This window comes from Canis aureus, chromosome 11 (assembly GCF_053574225.1).
Source record: "Canis aureus isolate CA01 chromosome 11, VMU_Caureus_v.1.0, whole genome shotgun sequence".
NCBI classification, from domain to species: domain Eukaryota; kingdom Metazoa; phylum Chordata; class Mammalia; order Carnivora; family Canidae; genus Canis; species Canis aureus.
In genome coordinates, this window is record NC_135621.1 from 51879488 (window position 1) to 51895627 (window position 16140).

The window sequence follows — 16140 nt, forward strand, 5'->3', positions numbered from 1 at the left end:
AAAGAGAGAGAGAGAAAGAAAGAAAAAGAAAAAAAAGAAAGAAAGAAAGATCTAATAACTTTGGGAAATACTGAGTTTTAAAAACGAGTGTGTTTTTTTATTATTGCCTGATTCTGAGACTTTACTAAATACATTAGTAGAAGTGGACAGAGTGTTTTCCAAACCTTTTTAACCACTCAACATTCTTCTTTACTCAGAGGATGCCATGTGACCGGTGTTCCATGGTCTAGACTTTGGGAAATTCTCCATTTGTTAGGCTCAACCTAAAAAGCAACCATTCTCATTGGCTTGTCATATAGGTGGTAGGATGCTAAATAGAAGGGTCTGTAGGGCAAGTAGCAGCTATTAAAATGTTTGGTGGCAAACACGGGCTCTACATTCAATAGGTTTCCCAAATGACCCCTTTCAGATGGGCTCCAAGGTCTACAGAGAGCTTTTCCAGTCCTCATGAGTCCCTTTCTCAATGGAGGTCCTGAGAACCTTAGGCCCAGGATAAGCACCACCACCAGCCACCATCTTAAGGTAACTCAGGGGAAGTCAGAGCTTTCTGTGTGGCAAGGTGATGAAAACACTGTCATAGACCACTTCCACACCCCCGAGATCAGGGAAATGGAGAAGGAAGGAACTGGGTCTACAGATTTGTTGAATGAAGTAGAAATGCCATAAATATCCAACAACAGGGGAATCATCAGGTAGATGGAGGCACGCGGCCTCTTTGGAACAACGTGAGTGCATAACACATGGAAAGATTGTCATGCTACAGTATTAAGTGGAAAGAGACCGTAATACAGAAGAGGAAATTGTTAGTTTACAAATGGTGGCTGAGTCTTCAGGGAGCACCTAGAGTTGGCCCAGGACCGGCAGCCTCTTTGGGTGTGAAATGCGAAGCCCCCAGGGAATGGCCTGGATGGGCTGAAAGTGTGGAGGGGGGCCCACTGAACTGGATAAGACAAAAGAAATAACAGTAATTTGAGAGTTGGAGCTGGCAGCTGGAAGAAAGAGAGAAGCTGCCAAGGGGAACATTCAGACATTCAACACGTATCTGTGTGAAGGAAGGGCCCTGAGGGGCGAGGAGTCTTAGGGAGTGTGTAACATTCTCTTTAAGGAATTTGCTTTATTGTCACATGAGGTCATCTCCCTCTCTACCCTCAAGTCTGTCATACATGACCAAGGCAGTATATCCCAATGCCAAGAAAAGATGGTACACGGGAAAACTGAAGCAAGGTGGCACCCCCAGAAATCCTCAGAGCTGCAGGGGGCCCTATTGGGTGTGCACCATCCCTGGTATAACCAGCAGGAGCCCAGCAGGAGACAGAAGGCATGCTCAACAAGGATAATGGGAGAGAGTGGGATAAAAGGACTATTTATGAAGGTGTGGGTGCAGACACCCCAAGGGCTGGTAAGGGTCCTCCCCTCCCCTGCACTGTTAACTCCACTAGGCCTGACAGGGATGGGACAGAACCAGCTGGGGCTGTCTGACAAGAGCTGTGACCTTCTGGAGGGCCCCGGGGACCCCAGAGGGAGGGAGCAGAGGGAATGAAAGTATGGGCTAAAGTGTAGCTCCCCCAAACCACATTCAGGCCCTAATACCCAGTATCTCAGAACGTGAGTCTACTGGGGGACGGGGCCATTACAGAGGTGGCTGAGTTAGGATGGAACTGAAACTTAAACACACAGAGATGTCAGGGGCCCCCAAGGGCCAGAGCAGATGGGAGACGCAGAGTAGACCCAGAGGGACAGACAGACAGAGGAAAGCCCCCTATCTGGAAGGGGTCAGTTGAGCCAATTTAATGTACCGTAAGAATGGGCAACTGAGGCTTCTGATGCCAGGTTCATGAGTAGGATGCAGGATGGTGGGGTGAAAACAGGACAGCATTTGGACCAAGATTGGAAAAAAAAAAAAAAGGAAAAATAACATTTAGCAGTTATGCAGCTGTGGCTTTTTTTTTTTTTTTTCAGACTTTTCTTTATTGATATGGCCAGGTTGTTTTTAGACTAAAAAGAGACAATCCGGAGGCAGACTCATCAGAAGAAAAGCTTAATCTAGCTTGGAGAACAGTCATTAGGGGAACGGGAGTGAGGCCATGGGGGCAGAAGTGTGGGGGATGAGGGCAGACAGACCCCTTGATATTTTCTTGTTTTGTTTTAGGTAGGCTCCATGCTGAGCGTGGATCCCAACGTGGGGCTTGAACTCAATGACCCTGAGATCAAGATCTGAGTGAGATTAAGAATTGGATGCTTAACCAACTGAGCCACCCAGGTGCCCCCTCTCCTTGAAATATTTTAAATGCCACCAGAAGAGAGGTGCCCAGGTCTCCTGTGTGCATCAGCCCCCTACTTGCATATGACAGGTCCTTCCCCCCGGCCCTAGACTCCATCTCAACATGGGACACACTCAGACACAATTCAGAGAGGAGCAAAAGCATTTAGGGGAGCTTCCCTAAATGGCCCTCAACTGCTCGCTTCTGCCCCATAGTCCTGGGGTGCTGCGACTCATGGCTTCACCCAGGATTCTCATCTGAGGTCCGTGAGCACCATGGTGGCCCCCTGACCGTGTGAGACAGGCCAAGCCACTAGCTGCCCGCCTCAGCCCTTCCCCCTTCCATGACGGAAGCCCTCAAGCCAGCCTCCCAGCCAGCCCACTGTGCTGGCCCTTCTCTGGCTCAGCCGCAGGCCTTCTGATGCTTGGTTTTCTAGATCAGGAGGTGCTGATTGTCCTCATCAGGACTCCTCATGGAGACCTCCGGCTGGCCTAGATGGAGGAGCTCTGAAAACCTCCCTGTCCCCCTTATACTTGCTGACACATGCTCAGCTGATCCCAGAGCTCCCTTACCTTCCAATAATTAATCAAATGGAACCAATAATACAGGACTGCCTAGCTCACAGGGCCCACGTGTGTGCTGGATAAGAATCGGGACGTGTTCAGAACTGTGGTACATAAGCACGTCTGACAAATGGGGAGACTGCAACTAGATAACAAAGAACCCTGGGAGAGAACCCAGCTGGACGCCTCACTTACCGGATGACTCAAGGTCGTGATAGCAGCTCATATCTTTTAGACACTTACCATGTGCCCGATCTGACTCTCCATGTACCAACTCTTGTAACATGCTCGATCATTCCATGAGAGGGATGCTGTGCTTCTCCCCACCGTGTGGATGAGGACACCAGGACAAAGTGGTCACGAAACTAGCACACAGTCACACAAATAAATGGGCCACACAGTCACACACAAAAAAAACGGCCCAGGCAGGATTTGAACCTAGGTAGACCCTAAGGCTGTGTTAGGAGTCACTGGTCTCAGTTTCCTCCTGACTGAAGGTAGCAGAGAAGGCACTCACTGCCTCCAAGGGAACAAGTTCCATTTCCATGAGCAAGAAGAAGGCCTCGTGAGAACAACAGGACAGAGCACATGACATCCCATGGAGCTCCCTGCCTTCTCCTGGCTGAGATCCACCCCTGTTCCAGGCTGATGAGGTTGGCTCTGGCAAGACCCCATCATCCTGACCTCCCTCAGACTCAGCTGGGCTCAGAGCTCCTGCGGCCCTGCCCTCCCCAGGGTATCTACTCATAGATTCAGCCTGTGAGCCCCTTAGGGAGAGATTAACTGTGAGTAAGAGCAGCGACAGCCCAGGTCCAATCTCCCCAGTCCTCCTCTCTGGGGTTGTTTGACTTGAGCACTTTGCCCCCAGGATATTAAGCAGAGACCTACTTGGTTAGGATGCATTAGTCAAACATGAGACACAGGCTGGGAGTCTTCTCCAGCACGAACGGTCTCTTCCCTGACCACTGCCTGGTCACCCCCAACCCCGCTATCCCAGAAAAGGACAAGCAACTCCACGGTCCCAGCCGTCGGGCTTGGAGGTGTGTGTGGCAGGGGTGGGGGTGAGGATGTAGGCCTTTAATCTTTTTCTCTTGACAGAGAGAACTGACAGTTCCACATTAATCGGCTCCTCCCTCTCCAGGCAAAGAGCCGAGGTGGGAGACACCTAATGATCCATTATTAGAAAGCCAGAGGTCTCCAGCAGGCATCACGGAGTCTTTAGTCTTCAACTTGCATACACTGAGGGAGCACAAGACATTTTGAGGCAAAACTAGACCGTGGGAGCTTAATAATTCATCACATTGCGTGTGAAATATCTCATTATTTCAATTAATAGCACATACCGATGCAAGGCACCCATAAAACAAGCAGTGAGGGCCATTTATTGGACAAGCACTTTCTAGGATCATTTTATGTCTGCCTGAGAGAACACGCTTGCCGTAATGAGGCCTATCCGGCAAAACGGCCAGAATGCTGGAGGGTCAAAGTGGTTGTTATTTGAACCCACTTCAGGGATGTATTTGTATCTGAGGGGTGACTTGTTATGTGAAAAGCTAAAAGAGGGGGCCCAGTGGGACACCACTGGGACCAAGCAAGCCAGCTCTGGACCCTCTAACTTGGGGAAAAGAACTCACTTCTAGAACCTACCTATTTTTCAGCAAAGTAAGAAGTGGTAGAGACACTTAACTGCCATTAACAGAAAACCCAATTCAAAATGGTTTAGACAACCACAGGAAGTCCCAAGGTGGGCCGGCCCCAGCAATGGTTAACTTAGCAGCTCGAGGGCCCAGGTTCTTTCCACCTTGCTGCTCTGCTATCCTCATTGCTGTTGTCAGCTTCTGGGAGGTAGATGCTCATAGTGGCTGCAGGCACAATATCCAGAAGTGTGAGAGACCATCTCTAGGAGAAGGAGATGAGAAACCTTCCCCTGGAGCACCCTCAATAGACTTCCCCTTATATCTCATTGGCCAGGACTGGGTCACACATCCATGCCTAAGCCAATCACAAGCAAAAGGAATGGGACCACCATGATTGGCTGGCGCCAACCAGGACCCACCTTCTGAAGCTATGGATGGGCTGAAGCAGGAGGCTGGGGGCGGTGGGGGGGGCACAGAGAGTGGATGCTTGAATTAAATCCGGTGTGTTAGTGAGGAAGGAGCTAGACTCCAGCTGAGAAGGCCAACCCCAGGAGTTGGCATATGGCAGGCACCAGATGCATACAGTCATTTACCTCTAAGTGGTTTGCCAAAGGCCACAGGGCTCTAAGGGGCAGGGCCCAAACTGGAAACCCATAAAGGGGCAAGCGAGAGTGCTAAAGATACATTGGGCTTGTTCAGGTGTCTGCCAGGGCAGCCCCCATAAAGAAGGGCCCTCCTCTGGAAATGGGCTATTTTGTCATCCTGAAAGTGAGGGCCATTGCAATAGCTTTCTGGGCCTGGGTATGCCCCCACCCCCACACACCGTGGTGAACCCACAAGTCCTCCCCCCCCCCACCCCGCCAACATCCAGCCAGCCCAGCTATCACACAGCAGCTGTGTTTTTCCACCTCTTCTGTACAAAATAACTGCAAAAAAAAAGTCTAACGGTTTTTCCTCTGTCCACATTTGATTTATGGCTACAATTACAAGCTTTCCTTCACTCTGTCCGCGTGCCAACCGATATCTTTTGCAAGTCAGCAGCACTGCCCTCCCAGCGCCTCTCTCGAATGCCCGCCTTCTGAGATACCAGGCCCTGCCCGCGGCTCCCTGCCTGCCGCCGCCGCCCACAACCGGCTGGGTCTGGGCTGCCGGGGTTGTATCCGAGTCGGGTGAGAAGCTGAATGATCTCTTTCAACAGAGACCCTGTGAGACAGGAGAGGCTGCTCTCTCCACCCAACATCCACGTGGGATGGCTCAGGAAGCCCCATCTGCATCCAGGGTGGGGACTCCCTCCCCAAGGAGGTCTTCACCATATGCTTCCCAGAGTTCCCATTTTTAAGAACAGATAAACCTCTGGGCCATGTTTGGAGGTATCCCAGCTTCACTCTGGCCCCTTCTTGCTGCCCTTGCCTAGAAGAGCCACTCTGGAGTCAGGTCTCTGGGTCTCAGTCCTGACTCTACTTTTTTTTTCTGACTCTACATCTTGAACAAAATATTTGCCTCTCATGCAAATGTGTCCTGGGGTCCTTCTGTAAAATGGGGTTATAATGACAGTACCTACCATACAGAGCCATTCTTGTATTAAATAGGCCTAGATTTAAATCCTTGGTCTAGCATTGGACACAGAGTAAGAGTTCTCTGTCAGTTTTTATTATTACTGTTACTCATGTATATCTTCTAATCTAGAGTAATTGTGACCTCTCCCTGAGCATCTGATGCGGCCGGGCCCAACCCGGCTTGTCCCCACACGGCATTGGCATCACCATCACTGCATCGAGGTGATTCTTACAACCACCCAGGAAAGACAACCTCCCCTGTTTTGCAAATGAGCAAACCCAGGCCTGAGCCACTAGGAACTTGTCCAAGTTCTTGCAGCCAGGAAGTGAGAGAACAGAGGTTGCAGCCCCGAGCCAGTGGGGTGCAGAGCTACCACTTTGCAACTACACCAACAGCCTTGCAGCTCCATTTTATCTGAGTAATACACATATATATTTGGGGGGAGGGTGGAATTTGGAGAAATCTGAGATGTGGGAAAAGAGTATAACCCAATCAGACTACAGTGCCACAGTTCCAGAGGTCACCAGGCATCCTGGACTTCCTCTGAGAAGGTAGGCACCGCAGCACCCTCTTGACCGCCCACATCTGTGGCTTTTGCTATCTGCTACTGATTCTCTATAATGAGCCTAGACAACTTGGTAGAAAGAAAATGGTCTCCAGGGTCTTCATGGAAGCAGTCTGCCAAACAAACAAACAAGCAAACAGGCAAAAAAAAAAAAAAAAAAAAAAAGCCAGGCAGGCATGTTAGGGCAAGGGATATAGGGATGGCCCTTGGCCCCAGAGAGTAAAAAAGTTCTCTCTGTTCCTTCCCACTGCCCTCCTAGGACAATTCAAGGATGTCATTTGGGTCAATGAGCTACTGGGTTGAGGTCACCGTCCCTGTTTAAAAGACCTGGTGCGTGAGGGCCCGGCCCCTTGCAGGCCAAGCCACAGCAGTGCTGAGCCAGGGGCTCCATCCAGGGAAGAAAGGCCCATGGATAGCTCTCCCTTAAAACAGATGTTTCTCTGTGGGTCCCCTCACCTCCCTTGTTGCAAGTAGCCCTAGACAAGTCTTTCTTACACCCTCTTCTTCCCTCAGGGCCCCCTACTCCATTCAGACAAGGCGAGGCTGCATCTGTTCTGGGAAGGCCATCTGGGCTGCGTAGACCCACCTGCAGGGGCCCCCACTGCCTCTGTGCTGGCCTCTGCTAACTTGAGACCTGGGTGTGCCATCAAGGGGAAGAGACCCTTGGGTCCAGGCCTCTGGGACCTGACTCCCTAACGAAAAAGGCCATTTGGTGTTGCTGCCTAAGTCTGGAGTCAAAGCTCCAGCCAGCAACAATGTATCCTATTAACTTCCCCTTACTGGGATCCCTGGGTGGCGCAGTGGTTTAGCGCCTGCTTTTGGCCCAGGGCGCGATCCTGGAGACCCGGGATCGAATCCCATATCGGGCTCCTGGTGCATGGAGCCTGCTTCTCCCTCTGCCTATGTCTCTGCGCCTCTCTCTCTCTCTCTCTCTGTGTGACTATCATAAATAAGTAAAAATTAAAAAAAAAAAAAACTTCCCTTTACCTTTTGTTGGGAGAGGTTTGAGTTCTTCTGGGTCCTCTGATCTAACACCCATCTTATGGCAATCTCCATCTTACTGTGCCATCTAGAGTGGGTGCTGGTAGCTATACTGAAAAAAAAAAAAGAAGAAAAGAAGAAGAAAGAAGAAGAAGAAGAAGAAGAAGAAGAAGAAGAAGGAGAAAAAAAATGGAAGGTTGGCGGTGTCCTTGAGCCTCCGGAGATAAAAAAGTTATGTCTTTGGCCCTTGGGACTTTGCAGCTGAAAAGCCAAGTCCTGCCATGTGGCCCCTTCAACCCCAACAGCACTTAACTCAGGAGGGAGACAAGGCCAAGAGAACTGGAGGCTGGAGGACAGATGATGGGGGAGCTGCTCCAATGGAGAGGTGGGGAGGGAGAGTATGTCTTGTGCCCCGGGGTGCTAACAGGCCCCTGGACTTAGATCAGACCCTTTCCTGTCCTAGAAAACCAGCTCTCTCGACAGCAGGGCCACTCCGACAGACCGCCTGTGTCACACAGAAGCCTGGAGGGCATGACCTTCGGTCTTGGGGGTGAGGAGGTGATAGCCAAGGTCAAGGTCCAGTTGGCCGGTGGGAATGGGTCCCAGGAAGGAGGTTGTGTCTGGGGATGCAGAACTGGAAGCAGAAGCCAGACCTGCAGTAACGGGTGCCTGCATGGAGGTGGTGTAGGCGCGGACGGGGCTCTGGAGAGAGGCCTGGAGGCCTCAGGGAACACAGTGTTCTCAGGAAACCGCAGTTCCTGTTATAAAAACTGGCTCCTTGCCTTCGACAAACTGCCTTATTCTGACTGCATGGCCTCGGTGCTGGTGCCTTCCCCATGCAGAGCATGAGGGAGCCTCGCCTCTGTGAAGAGCCCCTGCTGGCACAGTGCTGCACGACGCCCACCCTGACCCCCTCGGGAGGCAGAGGCTATGTCTCCTTGGACAAGGAGCACCTGGAGGTGAGGGCCAGAGGCTGAGCCCCGGCTACCCCTCAGAGGGGCTGTGGCACAGCCCCCAACAAACTCAGATTGCAGGGCCCCTGTCTTCTTGTCCCACCTGAGTCACTCACTACCTGGACATGTTTGGGCAGGAGGTGTACTTCCTGGGACCTCAGTTTTCTTGCATGTAACAATAATACTGGATCTCAAGGCCCCCTTCAACTTCAAGGTTCTAGAATTCCACTGTAGAACCAGTTGGCATCACATTGACACTTGCTGTGTATTCCTACGTTGGTTTATATCTGTGTGTCCTACAGGCTTCCACGGTAAGAAAAGTGCAGTCTTTCCTGAGGAAAGGAGCCTCTGAATTATATTCAATCCAATAAACATTTTGTGGGCCATGCCATGTGCCTGGCTCTGAGCTCAAGGAGCTTCCCTCCAGGAATTCTTAGTCCAGTAGGGGAGACCAGACAAAGACCTCCCTGAGATGAGGGTAAAAGAGCAGGTCAGGGAAGAAAACATTTTCCTGGGTCAAGGAGGTCAGGGAAAGTTTTGCAGAGGAGATGGCTGTATACAGGGTTTTGAAGGATGAATAGGAGTTCAACAGGCAAACCAAAACACAAAAAAATCCTGTAGGCAGAGGGAACAGACTATGCAAAGGCACAGACATTTAAAATGGCATGGCACAGGGAAAACTGCAGGGTTTGACATGGAATGAAGATAAAGTGAGGAGGGACACCAGGCATGAGGCTGAGGCTAAATGAGAGCAAAGCATGAAGTGGGTAGCCTAAGGAGCTCATGCTTTATCCTGAGAGCAGTAGGGAGCTACTGAAGGGTGTTAGGTAGGAGAATATGATATGAAGATCTGTTTCTCAGAAGAAAAAAAAAAGTACAGTGTGGAGGACAGATCAGGGGCAGGGATCGATGGGGAGAGACTGGGAGCAAGGAGAGCTACTGGGAGCTACTGCAATAGTCCAAGTAAGAAGCTAGGAGGGCTTGATGACAGTATGATGGCAGGAATGGAGAGGAAGGTGTAGGATCAACAGCCAACCAGAAGAGAGGCAGCAGGAGCGGAAAATACACCAAGGTACCAGAAACCAGGTCGGTGGGTTTCATAAGAGAGGCAGGTCTACTTTTGCACACCCAGTGAAGCTGTTCTCAAAGGGAAGCCAGCCTGTGCTCCTGCCACTTCCTCTCAGCACACGTGCTCACTCCCAGGGCTTTCCTGGTGGGACAGTCTGTGACCCCAGACTTCAAACAGCTTTTTGGGCGGTGTCTGGGTGGCTCAGTCGGTTAAGCATCCAACTCTTGGTTTCAGCACAAGTCATGATCTTATGGGTTGTGGAATCGAATCCCGCATCAGAATCCGTACTTAGTGTGGGGGGTCTGCTTGAGGATTCCCTCTGCCCCTCCCCTCTTTTATTCGCACTTTGTCTCTCTAAAATAAATAAATCATTCTTAAAACAAATAGCTTTCTGAGTTCCAAACAGCCTTCCTTCCTCCTTCCTCTGTCCCAGAGGCCCAGAGTTCTGGTTCCCATGATGAAAGGCAGGAAGTTAAGGACCTGGTTGAAAGATGAGGGATCACCTCCCCACAAAGTCCTGCCAGTCCAGCAACTTCCAGTCGTGAGGTTCCTCTCCCCTAAGCCCCCCTGAGGATGTGTGGTTCTCAACAGGGGCAATTAATTAATCAGTCTTGAGATGTTCCTCATTGTAGTGATGGGGACCTGGCACCTAATGGGTAGAAGGCAGCTATGCTGCTAAACAACCACATGTGCACCAGCCAGTCCCCACAACAAAGAATTACCCAGCCCCAAATGTCAACAGTACCGGGGCTGAGAAACCTGCTGGAGACAGGGGTGCAATGGGTGTCCCTGCCCTCAGGAGCCAGAAGGAGGCTAGATGCTCCAGCAGGGCTCCCAGGAAAGTAAGAGCAGTCCTCACATTAGCAGGAGCTAGACCATTTCCCCGTGGCACAGGGATGTGGCTCAGAGGAGCTGTGAGCAGCCCAGGGTCCCTCCAGAGCCCACCTCCCCAGCCTGCTGGGCCAAGCCGGTGGTGTGCCCAGAATAGAGTCCCAGAAGATCCCCGAGGCCTCTCAGAAGGGCAGTGCCTGCCTGGGTTTGAGGGGCTCCTTCCTTCTAACCCCAGTGTCCCCCCTCCCAGTATGCTAGGTGAACTGTTTTTCTTCTCTGGAACTTACAGTGTGTTCAGACGTCTCTGACATCGTGGGCCACAAGGGCCCAAGGAGGAGTCTGTCAGGAGCAACCCCAGCCGCTACTCCCACCCTCACCCCCACCCTCCCCTACTCCTCCCCACCCCCCCAACCCTGGCCTGGCTCAGGTTTGAGCAACATAGTCAAGACGCAAAAATCCAAAGCAGGGCTGTCTCCAGCGTGTGACTTCCGCCCACTAAGGCTCCCTTTTATCTACTTATATACCAAACAGGCCTGCATTTGCTGCCAGTTTAACCCTTGCCCCCACTCCCAGCTCCTCCATCCCTCTCACCCCCCACCCTGCCCTTGGGCCCCTGCCCTGTCCACCCCTCGACCCCCGCGACCCCTGTGTCTGGCTGGCCTCTCCCCTCCTGTGCCAGGAGCCCTCCCATCACCCAGCCGGAGTGTGGAAGCATCTGCCGGGGGTTAAGGACCTGTCTGCTCCGGGGAGGAAACTCCAGGAGGGCAGTTCCTGCCCGGGCTGAAGCACCGACCCAGCCAGCTGGACTGTCAGGCTGGGAATCCAGCTGCCCCCTCCTGCCCCGTGACCTCCGGCCAGCACTGCCACCTGTCTGTGCCTGTGTTCCCCTCTATGTAATGGGGGTGGCAAGGGCCATGGTGAGGACTTCCAGCTGCGGGGCGCCGGGAGCTGTGGGGTACGGGGAGGGGTATGGGTGCATTGGTGCTTCCTGATGAAGCCTGGGCACGCAGTCCTGCACACACACACACACACACACACACACACACACACACGCTGCCCACCAAGGGGCCTGTGCAGGGGTGAAGACCATTCCCCACCCCCCTGCAGAGGCAGAGCCAGCCTCCCCCATTCACCGCCCAGGCCACCCAGGCTGTGTCTGATACTGGACCAGATAAGGTAGAGAGGGTTTTGCCGGCATAGGCACCATTCTGAGGAAGAGACAATTAGCTCTTTGCTGGAAATGTACAGTTGCAGGGGTGGGGGTGGGGGTACCAAAGCCTGGCCCTGTGCCTGCTCCACTGCCCAATCCCTGGAGCCGGGTCTCTGTTCCCCAGGCCAACTCCTCTCTCACCCCAGGCCTACCTTCGCCATCACCACACCCACAGCCCCTCCGAGGATTCTGAGCCTGCCTCTGGGCCGGGGGGGGGTGGGGTGGGGTCGGGGGCACTCCTGGTCTGAGGCTGAGGAGCCTGGCCTTCTGCTCAGGCTGCCCTGTTTTCCATTTTTTTCCCTGTTCACTGCATGGTCCTCATGGGCCAACATATAGGATTTCTACCACCAACATCATAACTTTGTTCCCTTGCTTCCCACCCCAGGACACAGCACAGGGCCCCTTTCATCAGCTTTGCCCCTGGAGGCACTGTGCCCTAGTCCACCTTCCCAAATCCTGGGGCTCCTGTCCATCCCCAGCCTGCCCACCCTCCCTCGGCACCCTCCCTCAGCCACCTTGTCTTTATTCTTCACTCCCCGGAAGCTGGCCCGTAGGAGACCACCTGCCCCCAGGGTATTGGCCCTGCGTGATCCTGTGTGGGGGAGGGAGAGGTCCAGTCTAAAAAGCCCTCCAGGGGTCTTGACATCAAGCCAAGGAAACTGTGTGTGGGTCCTGGTTTTGAAATTATCTACAATTAGTGTTGCTTTTGTTATTTAGCACTTTTTCACCAAAGTGAAGGGCTCATTTACACCTTGCAACAACCTGGCAGTTAGACATAGGCCGGGTTTAAAGCTTTTCTCGTGAGAGTGTCCCCAATGGGGAGTCAAATGAAGTCCCAGACTTCTCTGTCCACCGAGGGTTCCCATTGCCAACATTTATTAACTGCTACGAAGGATGGGAAATAGGATGCGACTGCCCCCTTTTCAAACAGGAGATGCCCTGAAGGCATTGCCTGTGGCTGCCTCAAAGGTAAGGATCACACCTGCTCCAGACCGGAACATCTCCCAGCAAGGCCCGGCCTTCCCTTCTCCAGATGCCGCACGCAGCCCACCACAGAATTACCTGAGAGCCCCCGAGTCGCTGCCTTTCCTGGCTGACTGATGGGCAGAGCAACCGAGGGCGCATTTCCCTCCAACAGGGTCCTTTATTTGGTTCTAGGGATGACCTGACTGTGGGCCCCTGGGGCTCACCGGCTGGAGGAGTCACTGAGGGACGACAATACCGCCACACATCTGGCCAGATGCCCTCTGTCTTTATCGGCACCTCCTCTGTGCCCGGAGATGAGCATGGCTGTGGCAGGGCTCACACAGTGGCAGGTGCCCAGCCCGCAGCTCAGCACAACATGAGAGTGGCTCTTCCCTGTCTCCTCGCCTATCTGGTCAGCAGCCACTAGAATTTTCATCTCCGCTTGACCCCAGCCCGGCCTCTCCTTTTGTTTCTCACTACCATGAGTCCCAAAGCTTGGAGGGACCAGGGTTGGAAGGAGATGTGAGTAGAGGTCCCCATGGCCAGCAGACTGGGTCTCCTTCCAAATCTGCTGTCGCAGGCTGCTCCCTCGGATCCCCCCTCCCCCCTTCTAGATCAGGAGGTCTGAAGATAGGCAGTCCTTCAAAGCTAACCTCAGATCTCACCTCTTCCAGGAAGACTTCCCTGATTCTTGCCATGGGGCTGTCCCCCTTCTCAGAATTCCTGGGCAAACAGAATCTGTATTAGAAACCGGCGGCAGGCGATGTCCTCTAACCAGTGTGTGGAAGTTGCTGGGGCTGTTTTCAAATGCTCTGGCTCTCTCTCCTTCTGGACACCTGGAAAGGGTGTAAATCCGCACCCATCTGAATCCAGGTCGGGCTGTGTGATTTGCCACGTGAGTGGAAATGACAGGTGTCACTCCCAGCAAGATAGTTTTACAGTCAGTGTGTGTTGTGCTCGCTTCGGCAGCACATATACTAAAGTCAGTGTGTACTTTTCCATGACAACTGTCAAAGTTCCCAATGATGGCTCCCCGAGTCCCTGACTGACAGGAGAGTGAGTTCCTACAGACCTGTGATGATATGTTGTTGTGACCAAAAAATAAACTTTTGTTGTGTTAAACCACTCAGATGTTTAGAGCTGTTTGCCACTGTAGCATAATCCAGTCTATCTTAATTGGTCCACCGTCTGAACAATCAGGATGTCCCACTTGACCAGCTTGAGATATGGAATATGACCATGGCTCCCTACAGTTTTCTTTCAAATTATAAAAACCTTTGATTCTTATCATCTTTTTTTAAAGAATTTGTAAAAGATTTTTATTTACTCATTCATGAGAGACACAGAGAAGCAGAGACATAGGCAGAGGGAGAAGCAGGCTCCCTATGGGGAGCCTGATGTAGGACTCGATCCCAGGACCTGGGGATCACACCTTGAGCCAAAGGCAGACACTCAACCTCTGAGCCACCCAGGCATCCCTGATCCTTAAAATCTGTCAGTGGCTGTGTTCACTGAAGCCACTAGCTGGGGAGTGGGCTCTCAAGGTACATAGGGGACCCTCTCTCTGGAGTCACTGTAGGCCATAGGGCTCATGCCAGGCTGGACCTGAACTCCTGGTTCTGACATTCTTTCATTACATAGACATCAGTCGAGAGCATGCTCATCCCTCTTGGTCAACTGGGCAAGCCTACTACTTTTGTCTCCTTTTATCTTCACAATGACTTTTATGTCAGAGATATCTTGGTACTTCCCTGCTGCTGGGATACTCCCAGGACTATCGGGTCTACCCTGATTTGGTTCAGTACCTTAAACCCTCAGAAAGAAGGGTGAAAGAGCAGATCTTCACTCTCCTAAAAGGGCCACAGTGGGACGCCTCGCTGGCTCAGCAGTTGGGTGTCTGCCTTTGGCTCAGGTCATGATACCAAGATCCGGAATCGAGTCCAGCATCAGGCTCCCCGCAGGGAGCCTCTTCTCTCTCTGCCTGTGTCTCTGTCCCTCTCTCCATGTCGCTCATGAATAAATAAATAAAATCTTTAAAAAGCGGGGGGGGGGGGGGGGGGGGGGGAGGGGGAGGTGCACAGGCTTAGTATGCACATTTATCCACCATAGCCACTACCACTTCATCAAGCAACTGCCAAGTCCTTATCTCTGTGACCACGGGAGAGAGTGACACAGCTCTATGTGCCCACAGAGCTGGACTCAGGCCCAGATGGATCAAAATACCCAGCCACACCTTCTCCCAGAACCATGGGTGACTACTGACCACACACTTGGGTATCTGGCTGCCCAGAACTGTGCCAGCCTGCTCTAGAATGCAGCAACATCTTTTCTAAATGGAAGCTTGGCCCTCAAATGGCAGTCCTCCCCTGCACCCCCAGCCCAGGATAAGAACGTAAAGCCCCCCTTCCCGAAGCACTTGGCAGGTGACTCTTGGCTCCTGGCTAAACAGCCAGCCTGTGGCATGTCCTCATCACCCTTGAACATCACAGGGCCCGAAGTGAATGTGGGATAGACACTGGTGGCAGGGAAGGAACCTGAGCCTCTGGAGCCACGCTTCCAGGCACAGCTGAAGAGACTCAGGCTGCCAGCAAGGACCAGAGCAGCTTCTCCCGCCGTGGCCAGCTGTGAGCCGGGCCAGGAGAGGAAGAAGGTAAGGATGCGGCAGGGGGTAAGGGGGCTGGTGGGGCCCAGCAAGGCTGCTGTGCCCCAGATGTGGTAGGACATGGCCCCACAGCCCAGGACCCTCTCTGGCCCTTCCTTTCAGCTGAAAATTTCTGCCCCTACACCCCCCACTGAGCTATCCCTCCCAACCCCTCCCCCCCAACACACCAACTTCACTTTGCACAACCAGCAGATTCCTGAAAGGATGCCAGGAAATTAGGTTTTGGGAAATCATAGCCTGTTCTGAATGCCCAGTGGGGAATGCTGTGTTGAAATACATCTTCTGTAAACCCTTTCATAAAGTCACACCCCTGCCGCCCCCACACCTCCCCCCCCATGGCACAGACCAGGTGAGCGTCCCCAGGGGGGTCCATCTCCTAAGTTACTGAGCTGCTCCCCACCAGGCTCACCTGGGATGGAGGCTGAGGCCAGGCTGGGGGGGGATCCTCCACCTCAGAGAACATAAAGGACAAATAATGAGCCGTTTGCCCTTTGCCGCAGGACCTCAGGCCCCACGGCGCTGTGAGTCACCGGGATGAGTCACCGTGCATTGTTTGTGCGGTGATCCTGGGAGGAAGCAGTGAGACTGCAGAAGTTGACTTTTCTCCTCTTGCTCCAGGGATGTGAGCTTACGTGTGTGCATGCCTGTGTGTACGTGTGTGCTTGGACCCCCCCCTGTGTGCACGTAGGGCAGCACGTACCAGGAAAATTGTGGTTTCCCAACACATTTGGGGTAAGAATGTCCTTCAATCACGAGCTTGTGTCTTAACACTAACAGGCCCGTGGGCTCTACAGGCATCAGCCTCTGGAGCCACCCCTTAGTGGTACTGGGGAACGTGGGCCCTGTCCCTTCCACACTGCACGCACTCTCTTTCTGGGGACTGTC

General features: G+C 52.7%; 1 long non-coding RNA gene across 18 annotated transcripts in view; it reads right to left on the reverse strand.

The window, feature by feature from the left end:
- LOC144324087 (uncharacterized) overlaps positions 1 to 15880 on the reverse strand; it is a 38346-nt gene extending 22466 nt beyond the window's left edge. For 3 of the 18 annotated variants that reach the window (XR_013389469.1, XR_013389473.1, XR_013389472.1), the window contains exons 1-3: positions 8637 to 8731; positions 7571 to 7676; positions 165 to 263 (exon numbers count right to left, since the gene is read on the reverse strand). This is a non-coding gene — a long non-coding RNA (uncharacterized LOC144324087). Of the gene's footprint in view, positions 1 to 164; positions 264 to 1796; positions 1821 to 7570; positions 7677 to 8620; positions 8732 to 15664 lie in introns of those variants that run through there. The other 15 variants (XR_013389471.1, XR_013389475.1, XR_013389483.1 and 12 more) reach the window with 11 other exon arrangements.
- Between the last annotated feature and the right edge of the window lie 260 nt (positions 15881 to 16140).